The following is a 12,398-nucleotide window of genomic DNA, read 5'->3' as shown; positions in this document are numbered from 1 at the left end:
AATATGAGAATATGATGGATACATTTAACCAAGCATGTGAATGGCTCAAAGCAACTGCAGAAATTAAAACGCTCAGCCAGTTTCGTAATAAATTAAAAAAAAATATTGCCGAGGGTGAAGAAGTGGATGATAAACGTTACATAAAGAGGTTGTTAAAAGATAAATTTGGATCTCATATATCATGGATATTTCAAAAGGTGTTTACAACATGTTTTAAAGATTAATAAACTTTATTATAAAAAAAAGGTTCAAAGAAATAGAAAAAGATATCGAATGTGAAAAATCCCGAATTATAAAGTCGGCAGCTAATTTGATAAAAGCCGAAATCCTTGAAAAGGTGTACAGCACTAACTGCTACCCAACGAGTGATGAAATAAAAGGTGATTGAACTCAAGAAAGTTTAGGTTTACTTCTTAGAGAGTTCACAAACTCAAGAGTTCAAAAAGAAAGTATTGGGCAATGTATTGTTAAAGTTTTTGCTCTTATGAGAATTCCGCCGATTCTGTTTGCACTTGCAGTTGAAGTAGATTATCTATGCTGTTCTTGGTGGTTAAATGACGATTTGTTCAAATTAAGGTTTGGAATATCGTACAGCGAGGTTACAAAATTTAAACAGGCATCACTGTCACAAACAGTAGATCAAGAGTTAAAACAATTTAGTTTTGAGGATATGTTCACCTATATTTATACCGGACAATGTTGATCATAATGTTTGCACATTACACGGGCTTGGGACATTCTATGGGATGGCTATTATTGCATCTACCATATCTAGGAAAGATAACCCAATTGAAGCAATAAAATTGCTTTGACCCAGTAGACTTCTTTTAAAAGACAAAGTGACGAGAAAAGGAAGTAAAGTACCGATCTTCGGTTACACACATTCAAAACTTAGATTGTATAAAAAAATTATCATTAAACCAAGAATTGAGCTATTGTTGAGAGAAAAGTGTGAAACATATGCTCAACGCCAAAGCGACTGCAAGTGCAACAAGAATGCACTTTCTTGTTGATGCTGCTCTCACTCGAAAGCGCTAAAAATATGCAAATATGGCTTTGGTGAATAAAAAATTAACACCTGAAGAATTGATTGAGACTGAAAAATTCTTCATGCAAATTTCAGAAAAAGAGACTAACTATTTCGATGTTTGTTGTGCAGCTATTACAAAGCTTGATTCCATTATTGAATTATTGAAAACTGTATTAGCTTTTAAGTCCAAAACGGCAAAGTTAAGGTATAAGTATATGGAATACATTGGTATTATATCTCGATTCATCCGTTCTTCGCATAAAAGGGATTAGAATCTTCATTTGATCACGTTGAATCAAATGCTTAACCTTTTTTCAGGTACGAGGTACATCCACTACATAAAATCCGAACATTTTACCTACAACGTATTTAAAATGTATAGTTGGTTATGCTCAAATAAGTATTGAAAGATTTGGTAAGTATTGCTTATTGGTCAGGCATTAGAATATTAATAGAACTAGTTATATATATTTTAGTTTGTAATCTTTACTCTACTAGGTACTGATGCGTTCATTGAAAAATCGAGGCGGCCTGACTAAAGGTAAAGGATTTACTTCAACAGTGCGCACAAAGCATTCACAAAGCTTTGTCTGAGTTAACCGACAACAAACACAACAGTAGCGATTAACATGAAGAAATGGAAAAGAGTCGGAGAAAAAAAGACTATGATGACTTAGATAAAATATTTCAGTTTTTTGAATCAAATAAGTTATTTGAATCAAAAAGGTCAAAGCTCCAGTCTCTATTTACTGGTTTGATTGCAGATGAAACAGTAAACTTTGACATAAGTGAATAAGTTGGGTTGAATTTACAATTAATTAAGAGGAAGTTGGGAATGCAGGTGTCAAGTTGTTTATCATACTGTACAACGGAAAAGCTGATGACACACTTTCAGAGATAAGATTCAACACATATAAGAAAATGGCTGCATCTGCCTCAAAATTGTACCATCAAAGCTACCACCTACAAAAAGGGCAGTATAGTATCACAGTTTAAGAGTATACCTTCAGGTTTGGCAGTGGAAAAAGTTGATGAAGTGTGGCTTGAATTCGTTTGAATGGGGTTGGAAGATAATAAGTGGAAAAATAGTAACCATCATGATCAACCAGGTATCTTTTCTTATGGTACTCATATTCTATACTTAGAGCAAATATACAAAAATGTAATTTTTTAGAAAATTGCAACAGAGGAAATTTTTCACGTTATAAGATGCCACTGAAAAATTTTGTCGAACAGGTCATGTGGATCTAAGCTATATTTTTGTCGATGAAATGACCTATTTTGTGTTTTGGCATGTGGTGATTGCAAAGGTATTTGTTGTAAAAACACAATTCAAGATGAATTTGACGATATTTCTGATAACAAGTCACTCAATAACGGAAACATATTTGATATAGTCTATAAAAACTAACTCATATTGATATAATATTGATTTTTTTATATAAAAGTTTTAAATTCAATTGTTTAGATTCACTTTTCCTAAAGTCATTACCAAACAAAACATGATAGACAAATAACAGTCATTAATAACATTTTACATCTTATAAAAGGCCTAATTTATGCAGTATTGGTTTAAAAGCCACAATTTTAAATTATTTTGACCCCCTAAAAATACAAAACAGTTTAAAACTTGGTCACTTTTCCTTTATTCATAAAAAATCAGAATAAGACAGCCCAATAACAGTTATTATTAATATTTTACAGCCAAACTTGTGCAAAAATGGCTAAAAATCCACCATTTTTAAATGTTTTTATCACCTGAAAATGCATAACAAATCTAAATTTAATTGCACTTTTCATTTATTCATTAAAAATCAGAAGAAGATAGATTAATAACAGTCATTAATAACATTTAGCAGTATAAAAAAGTCTAATTTAGGCAAAATTAGCTAAAATCCGCTATTTAAAATTTTTTTTGGTCCCACTAATATTATTTTTTCTAAAAAGGTTACATTTTCGTCAACTTACACTTATATTTGATAATTATAAAATTAAATGATACAAATCAGTAAGTTAGTAAAATAGTAAAAAAAAATCATATTTTTAAATTGAATAGCGGCGCTGTTTTAGGATTTTTATAGAAAACCGTATGTTTTTGAAATTTATCGTATTAGGTACCTCATTTTGACATTAGATTGTACAAAACGCGCGCATATTTACTTGTACAAATGATGTACAAGTAATTATGCGCGCGCACTAATTGATCAGAACTGTGAAAAGGTCTCTTACTGACAGAAGCTTAAGTATGTTTAATCTGAGAGAAGTTAATTTGAACAGAGTAATAGTTTTGCTTTATGTAGGTTATAAAGAAAGACATTTTTTATATTATACTAAGCATGTTAAGCAGGATAAACCAAAGTAATTTTTATCAAAATAGTATTATAGTTATACAAAATAATATTAGTAAAATAAATGAAATTTACACTATAAGTTCGACAGAGATTACTTACAATATTAGGGTAGAACTGCTCTATAAATTTCATTTTCTACAATGTGATCTTTTTTTTATATTAATAAAAAAATTTTGATAGTAGTTAACAAACTGAATATAAAAAACACCTTTTTCATTTATTTGTCACAAATAGTGACTTTTGCTTTTTGTCAAAAGCATGATTTTTTTTCCTTTTTTCTGCTGAGTCAGCAAAAAAAGCAAAAAAATGGATTTACAAGAACAAAAATAACTTTAGTAATATGTGCGTTAAGAGCTTTAAAATTTAAAAATCTAAATGGTTGATCGAGTAAAATTTTTCAAAAATTTTGAGGTAAAGTAAAATGGCAAATATTAACCTCTAATAATCATAAAAAATGATCCATTAGATATGTAAAACTTTGAATTCTGGTCATTATAAAAAAAAAATTTTCATTTATTTTAATAGCAGCCCTTTCTAAATATCAATAAACAAACTGTGTTATTGTTGAACAAAGTAATAGCACATCTACAGTAAAAAACGAAGACTGTTTAAATAAATCTAACATTAATATTTTAACAACGGAGCGTGTAACATTAACTAAAAAACAAAAAAAGATACCAGATAATTGACAAAAAATGTAAGAAAAGCAAAAGAGAGAGAGAGAGAGGGAAGGGGTGGGATGGAGAGGAAGAGTATGTTGATATCAGAGGACAACTACTTTCTGCAAAAAAAGTTAAAGGCTGTAAGCTAAAATGCAGTCATAAATGCAGTGATTATTTTTCAGATAAAGAAAGAAATCATATAATGAAACATTTTTATAAATTGTCCAATGAGAAAAAAATACTTTTGCGGAACAAATTCAAAAACACAAAACAAAGTACAGAAAATCACACGTGTACAAGTATTATTTAAAACACAACATTACACTTTTTAAAAGAATATTTTTGTATCACACTGAGCGTTTTTTTTAAAAACATTTTAGGTTACATTTGTTAGTTCGTTTTTACAATACAATGAGAATAGATAAAAGTTATTGCAATTTTTAAAGTATTTAAATACTACTAACATTTGAAAACCTAGGTATTTGAAAGTGATCAGTAAGGATCTATAGACTGTTTATTGAAAAAAAGGCTATCGGGGTAAGTTGACAAAATTTTCAGGGGGTAAGTTGGCTCATAGCATTTACTATGGAAAAATATATAAATTTTTTTAAAATTAATTTTTTTTTTTTAATTTTAACAATATTGAAAAAATTTACTTTTACAAAAAAATTTAAAAAAAAAATTTTTTTCGTTTTTTTTTCACAGATAAAAAGTGGGATACTGTTTTGGCTGTTATACGTACTAATATTTGATACCTAAAAGTAATATTAAATTTTAGCTTAAATTTGTTGACAAAATTAATAGTAAAAAAATTTCTATTAATTTTGCACTTAATAGTACATTATAAATCATTTTTATAGTTTGCGCCAACTTACCCCGGGATGGGGTAAGTGGGCGCAATTTTTTTTTTTTTTTTTTGAGGGCCCGGGAAGGCCCCAAGAATTTTTTTTTGTAAATGAATGCAAATTTTAAGTTACCCAAATTCATAACCTTTGAGACTACACTTTAAAGTTTTCAAAAAAATGTCCTGTTAGGGCTACAGAGAGTAAAAACCGAGGCAACTAGCCCCGGCCTCCCCTACATCCTGCCATTTTTTTAAATATATCTTGAGATTAAACTCTTAAATTAGTAACATAATATCAAATTGATATTTGCAAAAAAATATTACAAAAAATTGACTAACAAATTAAAATTATACTCCTTAATAAAATTAATTATTAAAAACTAAAAATCTCTATGTGAAATAATTTTTTAAACTTATTATTTTGTGAAAAAGCCAGCACAAAACAATCTTCAAAAATAATTTAAAGAAATTATGAAATTAAGTATTCTAATTAGTAAATAAAATAAAAGGCAAATCTTCTTAGAACATCCTGCTATCAAAAATAGATTAAATTGGTTTGTAGTTGGAGGTTCTTTTAACCTCGTTGCAAGAAAGTAAATTGTCAAGTAGATCCTGCCAATGTCTAAAAAAAAAGAAAATAAAACTACAACTGTTCTATCAACCTATCATACATGTTTTATTGTCATTCAATTTGTAAATTCTATTTCATAAATATACACACACTGTAATTTACATAGCTTGCTGATCAGCCTAGTTTACGATATGTTGTGGGTTAAATAGCTTACCTTAAACTTAATTTCGTCTTAAGCCAATATAATAATTTAACCTTAAACCAATACAACTACTATTTAGATTTACACCTTAATTTATTCAAAATAAACAAACAGCCTAACATTAAGAAAGGTGCCATTTTATCAATATTTTTATGACATGTAATAATTTTATAAACAAACAAAAATAAATTACTATTATATTTTTATATTTGCTATCTTTTTCATGAAGGTTAAAGGATAATCCAAAACATCAAGGTTTATAATAATATGATATCTTGTATCAGATTATTATAACCTGATGCAAGGAATATCTGATACCTTGTATCAAAAGTTAAGCAACTTTGTAAAACAAACTACAAAATGCTTTTGTATTTGAACATGCAACATATAAATGAATATTATTAAATGTATATTATAGAAACACAGTTTTTTAAGATATACTACGACATATGTATCAATAATTATTAATAGAAAACATTTAAATCTGTAAAAATAGAAAATTCTGTTAACACGTCAGTTCATAACCAAAATGTTGTAACAGAATTATTGAAATATCCGGTTTAAATATACTAATTATAATTGCTGAAATACTTTTTTGTAGCTGAAATTTTGTAGCTGTTTACACTTTTTATTCCCAGTAATACCTTTACATTTCTTGGAGTCTTTCGATAGAAGTCGTCCATAAATTACGTAACGCAATTTTCGACCGTTTTTACCTCCCTCCCTCCCCCCCTCCTTCCTCGTCACAAAGTTGTTACACTCAAGAAGAAAGTTATGTATGAGTCGTCGTCACAAAACCACTCCCCTTCACCCCCCCTCCTCCTTTCTTTATAGCGTGACGTAATTTATGGACGACCCCATAATAAAACTGTTGTAATTAATAATAAAACTCAATAATAATTTTTAATTTTTAATTTAATAATAACTTGGTAATAAGTTTTATTTATTTATTTAGCAACTTGATGCTAGTTTAGTAACTTTTACAAAATAAATATTCACTATTTAATAAGTTGATTATTTTTTAATGTGGAATAAATCCACAAGCTATTTCATGGTTAATAATAAGTAAGCAAGTAAAAAACTCATCCTTCATAAAAATATTTAATGAAGTTGCTACACAAGTTTACCAAAAAAAAAACGCAGTTTAAAATCAAGATCTTTGCATACAATTCGAAAGTTTAATGAAAACGTAACTTTGAAATGCATGAGTAATAAAACTTAGAAATAAAACTTAGAAAAAAACACAAGCCAAAAATATAAAGGTAAAAATATTAATTAGATAATACTAATAAAAAAAACATTAATAAACAATTATAAAGATCTAATAATAAAAGATAAAACCTTGAACTTCAAAAATTTTGAAGCAGTTTTTCCCTTACCCTGTGTTAAGGTTTAATCGTTACATAGGTTAAAGTCGGCTCGATTTATAATATCGGCTAAACATTGGCTTAGTGTTTATTGGCAACCAAATAAGTATATTTTTCGATTACCAAATATTTACCTGACGCTCATCCGATATTGTTCGGTTTTTTATTGTAGAATCTAAATAAAAAAAACCAAACGTATAATTTTTTAATTTTAAAAAAGGCATCAAAGCGGTGTCCGATTTAAATAGTGAGACTTTTCTGTACTTAAGCACTTTGTTATGACTTTTTACTACATTACTTGGTAAATTTATTTTGTTAAAATCGTTAATCTATTTGTTAATTGAATAATAAACTAATAAAACCTTTAATAGTTAGATTCATTAAATCAAAGACTGATTATAATCAGTTTTTGATTTAATGAATTAAAGGTCAATTTATACTAAATGAATAAATTATTAGTATACTATAGTATAATAGTAATATATTCATTTAGAACTTTAATGATATAAAAAGTAGTTATTATTGTTATTGTACTTATTCCTTAGATAAAATGGTAACTGTATTTATTATTAAATAAAAATCTATTAGATTTTTGAAATTAAATTATTTGATTATATTAAATTCAAGTCATATTCTTCCATAAGGCGTCGTATTCGTGCCAGAGTTTAAGCACACTTCGGAGACATTCAAAGTTCTAGTGCCAAAAAAGAAGATGTTGGCCTAATGCATAATACTGTATCAGTTGAACAATGCAATAGTAAACTCACTTATATTTTACATGCAGATATAAATAAGGAAATCTGTTTTGAAAAAGAAACTGATTTTCATACACCTAGTAAAATTGCAGATTGGTTTGATATTAATCAAGTTTAATAAAATAATGAAATAGATAATAATCGACTATCTAAATTCAATGACAATTTATATCTCCAAATGAGTGACAGTGATAGCGTGGAATGGAAATCTGAATCTGACAATATTCCAGATAGTGATAAAAATGACAGTGATGGTAACGAAGGACTGCTTGATAATGATCTTGCTCAATGGGCTGTTGAAGAAAATATTTCTCACAATTTATAAAAATCTCTCTCTTAAATACTTAAACCACATCATTATTTTTTGCCACTTGATACCAGGACTTTATTGCCAACACCAAGATACGTGAGTTATGAAAAATTATGATAGTGGTGATATATATCATCATTTCTGATTTGCATCATGCTTGAAAAAATTGTTTAAAAGTGAACAAAGTTTTTAAATCTATCAGACTGTTCTCGATTGTCAATGCAATTCAATATTAATGGTTTGCCTATATTTAAAAGCATTGGTTTACAGCTGTGGCCAATTCTTGGTTTATTAAAACAACCAAGTTACACAAGTAGACCTTTTTTAATTGAATTCTATGCTGAATGAAATAAACCTTCTAACCTTATTTAATTTTTCAACTCATTTGTAGTTAAAACATCTCGATTAGAAAATGATAGAATAATACTGAAAGACAAACGTTATCAATTCCGCATTCATAGTTTTGTGTGCAATGCTCCTGCATGATCATTTTTAAAAATACAAAGCTGTATAGTGGATATTATATTTGTGAATGTTGCATTCAATTGGGAAAATATATAAGAAGAAGAATATTTCCAAAAGTAAATAGCCCTCTTTGAACTAATGAAGTATTTAAGGATATGTTGTATGAAGATCATCATAAAAACAATATTAAATCACCTCTAACGCAGTTATCTATTGTTATGATAACTGACTTTGTGTTAGATTACTTGCATCTTGTCTGTTTAAGTGTCATGATAAAGTTTTTACAGTTTTGGTATAAGGGTCCTTTAAAAACTATATTATCTGCACAACAAGTTAGGAAAATAAGTAAACACTAGAAGTTGTTACGTAATTCTATACCAAATGAATTTATGCGTAAATCATGTTCCCTCACATGAACTAGATCGTTAGAAGGTAACTGAATTTTATTTGTTTTTGGTGTATACTGGTCCATTATTTCTTATATGCACTTTGCATACTATTTTGTTCAAACATTTTTTGCTTCGATATGTAGTCATTTCATGTCATGTTAGCAGTAAGCTTTGTCAAAATGTGTGCAACTTTACTCAAAAGTTGTTGACAATTTTGTACAGCATTCACAGAAGTTATATGGGCCATTTATTACTTACAATATTTACTGCCTGGTTTGTTTACCAGATGTTATTCGTTGCTTCGGTGTATTAGGTGAAGTAAGCGGTTTTCTAATTGAAAATTAGTTGTGTTAAAAAACTTATACGAAAACCATCAAACCAAATACGAAAACCATCATTACCACTTAAACAAATTTTAAAACAAGTTTCAGAAAAAATCTCTGTTTTAAGATAATTATACAAAAAAATGATTGCCCTATTTGTAAATTTGAGCTTAACATATGTTCAATAATATGATCTTAGTTGTTTAATGTCAGTCAGTATAAGATTATTAAACTTCAATCATATATGTTTTCATTAACACAAAATAATATCTGAGTACTTTTGAATATTTCCAAATTTGGAATTCATTAAAACATCATTAAGAAAGATTTATATATATATATATATATATATATATATATATATATATATATATATATATATATATATATATATATATATATATATATATATATATATATATATATATATATATATATATATATATATATATATATATAGTTATAAAATTTTTTTGCACCGCAAACTTTTATGAATATCCTTTAGACTCAAAATTGTTAAATAAATTTAAAGTGTCTCAAGTTAAAGATATACTTTCTATTTATAGCATAAATGATGTAGTTTTAAAATCTGTGTGTTTACCTTTTAAAATGAACACCTCATTTTTTGACTTTGTTTTCATTGATCTTGCTTTCATTATTTGTTGTAATGTCAATTTTCTTACATTTGGGCGAGTATCCGATATCATAGCATGAAGCATGTTTTCTGGATGCGCAAAAAAACCATTCCTTTTTATAACTGGATCAAGACTTTTTATTTCAGTACTGGCATACCTGGATAAATTGATGGTTAGCCATAAATGTCTAACACCTTGCGTGCATTAGGGATTACATCTTATATTGAACCAAATTTGGCAGTAAACTTTAATCATAAACTCAATTATTTCTCTCAGCCTGTGTGACGGTTTGCAACATCCAACATAATACCTCAATATTCTGTTAGCAGTGGTCACCCACCTGGCATGGTTAAGTTTTCCAGGATTTTGGTTAGCCAAAGTGTTTGGACAGCAACTGTAGATATTGCTTTGCAAATATCAAGTAAGTTTTTCCCGTCACAACCCATGGAAACTAGCTTAGATGTATTAATGTTGTTTTGAGCTTAAAATATTTTTATACTTGTCTTAATGCCGTATCCATGCCCTTATGCAGTCTCTACATGCCCTAGATACTTTGAACCTGGCTCTTGTTATATTTTTCTTCTTGTTTGTATCAACGACTAATGTTGTATCTTTTCTTCCATTAAAATACAAACCTTCTAACATTTGAATATTTTCGTGGTCTAAATGTTGCATTTTAAGTCTATTTTTCTTTCTCTTTCAATCTTGTTTTTATCAATTACTTTAGATTGGTCTCCTTTTGAAATCATGTTCATGTCTTCCAGCACAGCACATGCTATAAATGCAGCACCTCTGCTTAAAACACCTACTCTATCGCAGGCTTGTGCTAAGGATAGTAACGGTGATCTCATTTTTTCAGTTTTATCTTTTCCGTTCCTGATTCTGAGTCAGTATTCAAAATCACAGTTTCATCAGAGTCAAAATCTCGAGATATAGAATAAAAACTTGATTCTGAATGCGGCTTGATGATATTACTCGATCTTCAATACCTGTAATAGCTAAAGAGAAAGAATAGACTAAAGAATAACTAAAGAACAAGGAAACTGTTTGCAGAAGACTTGAAAAGTTGTAGATTGAATCAGAAAGACATGAAGATGGAAGTAATTTCAAAAGCATTCAAGTGGAGGAAAAAAAAGGAGATGGATAAAAGGTTTAAAAGCACGCAGAGACAGATGGAGTAAAAGAATGCGACTTGCTAAATGACGAATCAAGTAAAAATGAGTTTTGCTCAAATGGTCTTAGAGATGATAACTCTTTTGAGCAGGAATTATGGTAGTATTTGTAGAAGAGAAAAAGAGATGCAATCTAAAGAAGATAATAGAAAGGCTCAAGCGTGGCTGATAAAGTAGGTCTAACTACATCTAAGATGCGTTTTTCAACCTTTAAAAAAAAAATTTCATTAGAAGACCAACCTAAATATATTAATAGTTTACTATACAAGGGTAAATAAGAGATTTGTAGAGGTAGAGAATAGAATCAGGAGTAAGATAATGGCAAGGAAAACAAGGAGAACCAACCTTAACAAATGTAAACTATGCAATTGATTGTATATGTGGTTTTCTTAATTGGTCAATGTTAGATGATAATCCAAGGTTACATAAAAAAGAGGACTCAGTGAGAAAGTTACCATTCATTAATCAGGTTGTTAGCCAGCTAAATGGTACTGTAACAGTCTACAGAAAATAATTTTTTGTAAAAAAGTTTTTGTTGTTTAAGTTAAAAATTATTAGCCATTGCAAACGCCAACCCAATACAAAAGTGAAATCATATTCAAGATTGGCTGCCTGTTCTAAGCAATTGAAAAGACATAAAATAAATTCGATTTGTCAGCAAATATGGCCACTCTAGATATAAGATTGTAAGGAAGATTACTAATGACGATAAGAAACAATGCAGGACCAAACAAAGAAACTTAAGGTACACTAGAAGATACAGGAAATGAAGAAGAGAGACACTGGAGGAACATTATATTTAATGATAATAAATAAAGTTAAATATTTACTTATAAAAAGTATCAAATATGTAACTTTTTTTAAATAGGAGTTTTTTAAAAAGTGTTTAAATAAAGTTACATATCTTTAACTTTATAAAAACACTTTTTAAAAAACCCTATCATAGGGGCTAGATAAAACAAATAATAGGGTTAGCTAAAAACAAAAAATTTCTAAAACAACGCATTTAATGATAACAATTGCGCTTATTAAACAAATTTAGCTGGTACCACCATTTTTCTAAGTTGATAATACTAAATATTTCATAAGATGTAAACAACTTAGAAGTCTTTTTTTATCAATACACAGGTCACAAAGTTTGTATCATTTGGATCTGAACATATCATGTTTCGATTGGGCTTTCAGTTATAGGGCTAGTTTTTAAGAAAAAAAACTGTTTCATGAGTTTCTGGCAAACAAGCTCTGCGGTCCTTAATGAACAATCAAAGTTGTGTAGAAAATGTTTTTGAAAAATGGTTAAAGTTTAGCTGTAATAAAGTTCA

This window comes from Hydra vulgaris, chromosome 02 (genome assembly GCF_038396675.1).
Source record: "Hydra vulgaris chromosome 02, alternate assembly HydraT2T_AEP".
Taxonomy (NCBI): domain Eukaryota; kingdom Metazoa; phylum Cnidaria; class Hydrozoa; order Anthoathecata; family Hydridae; genus Hydra; species Hydra vulgaris.
This window is presented reverse-complemented; position numbering follows the sequence as displayed.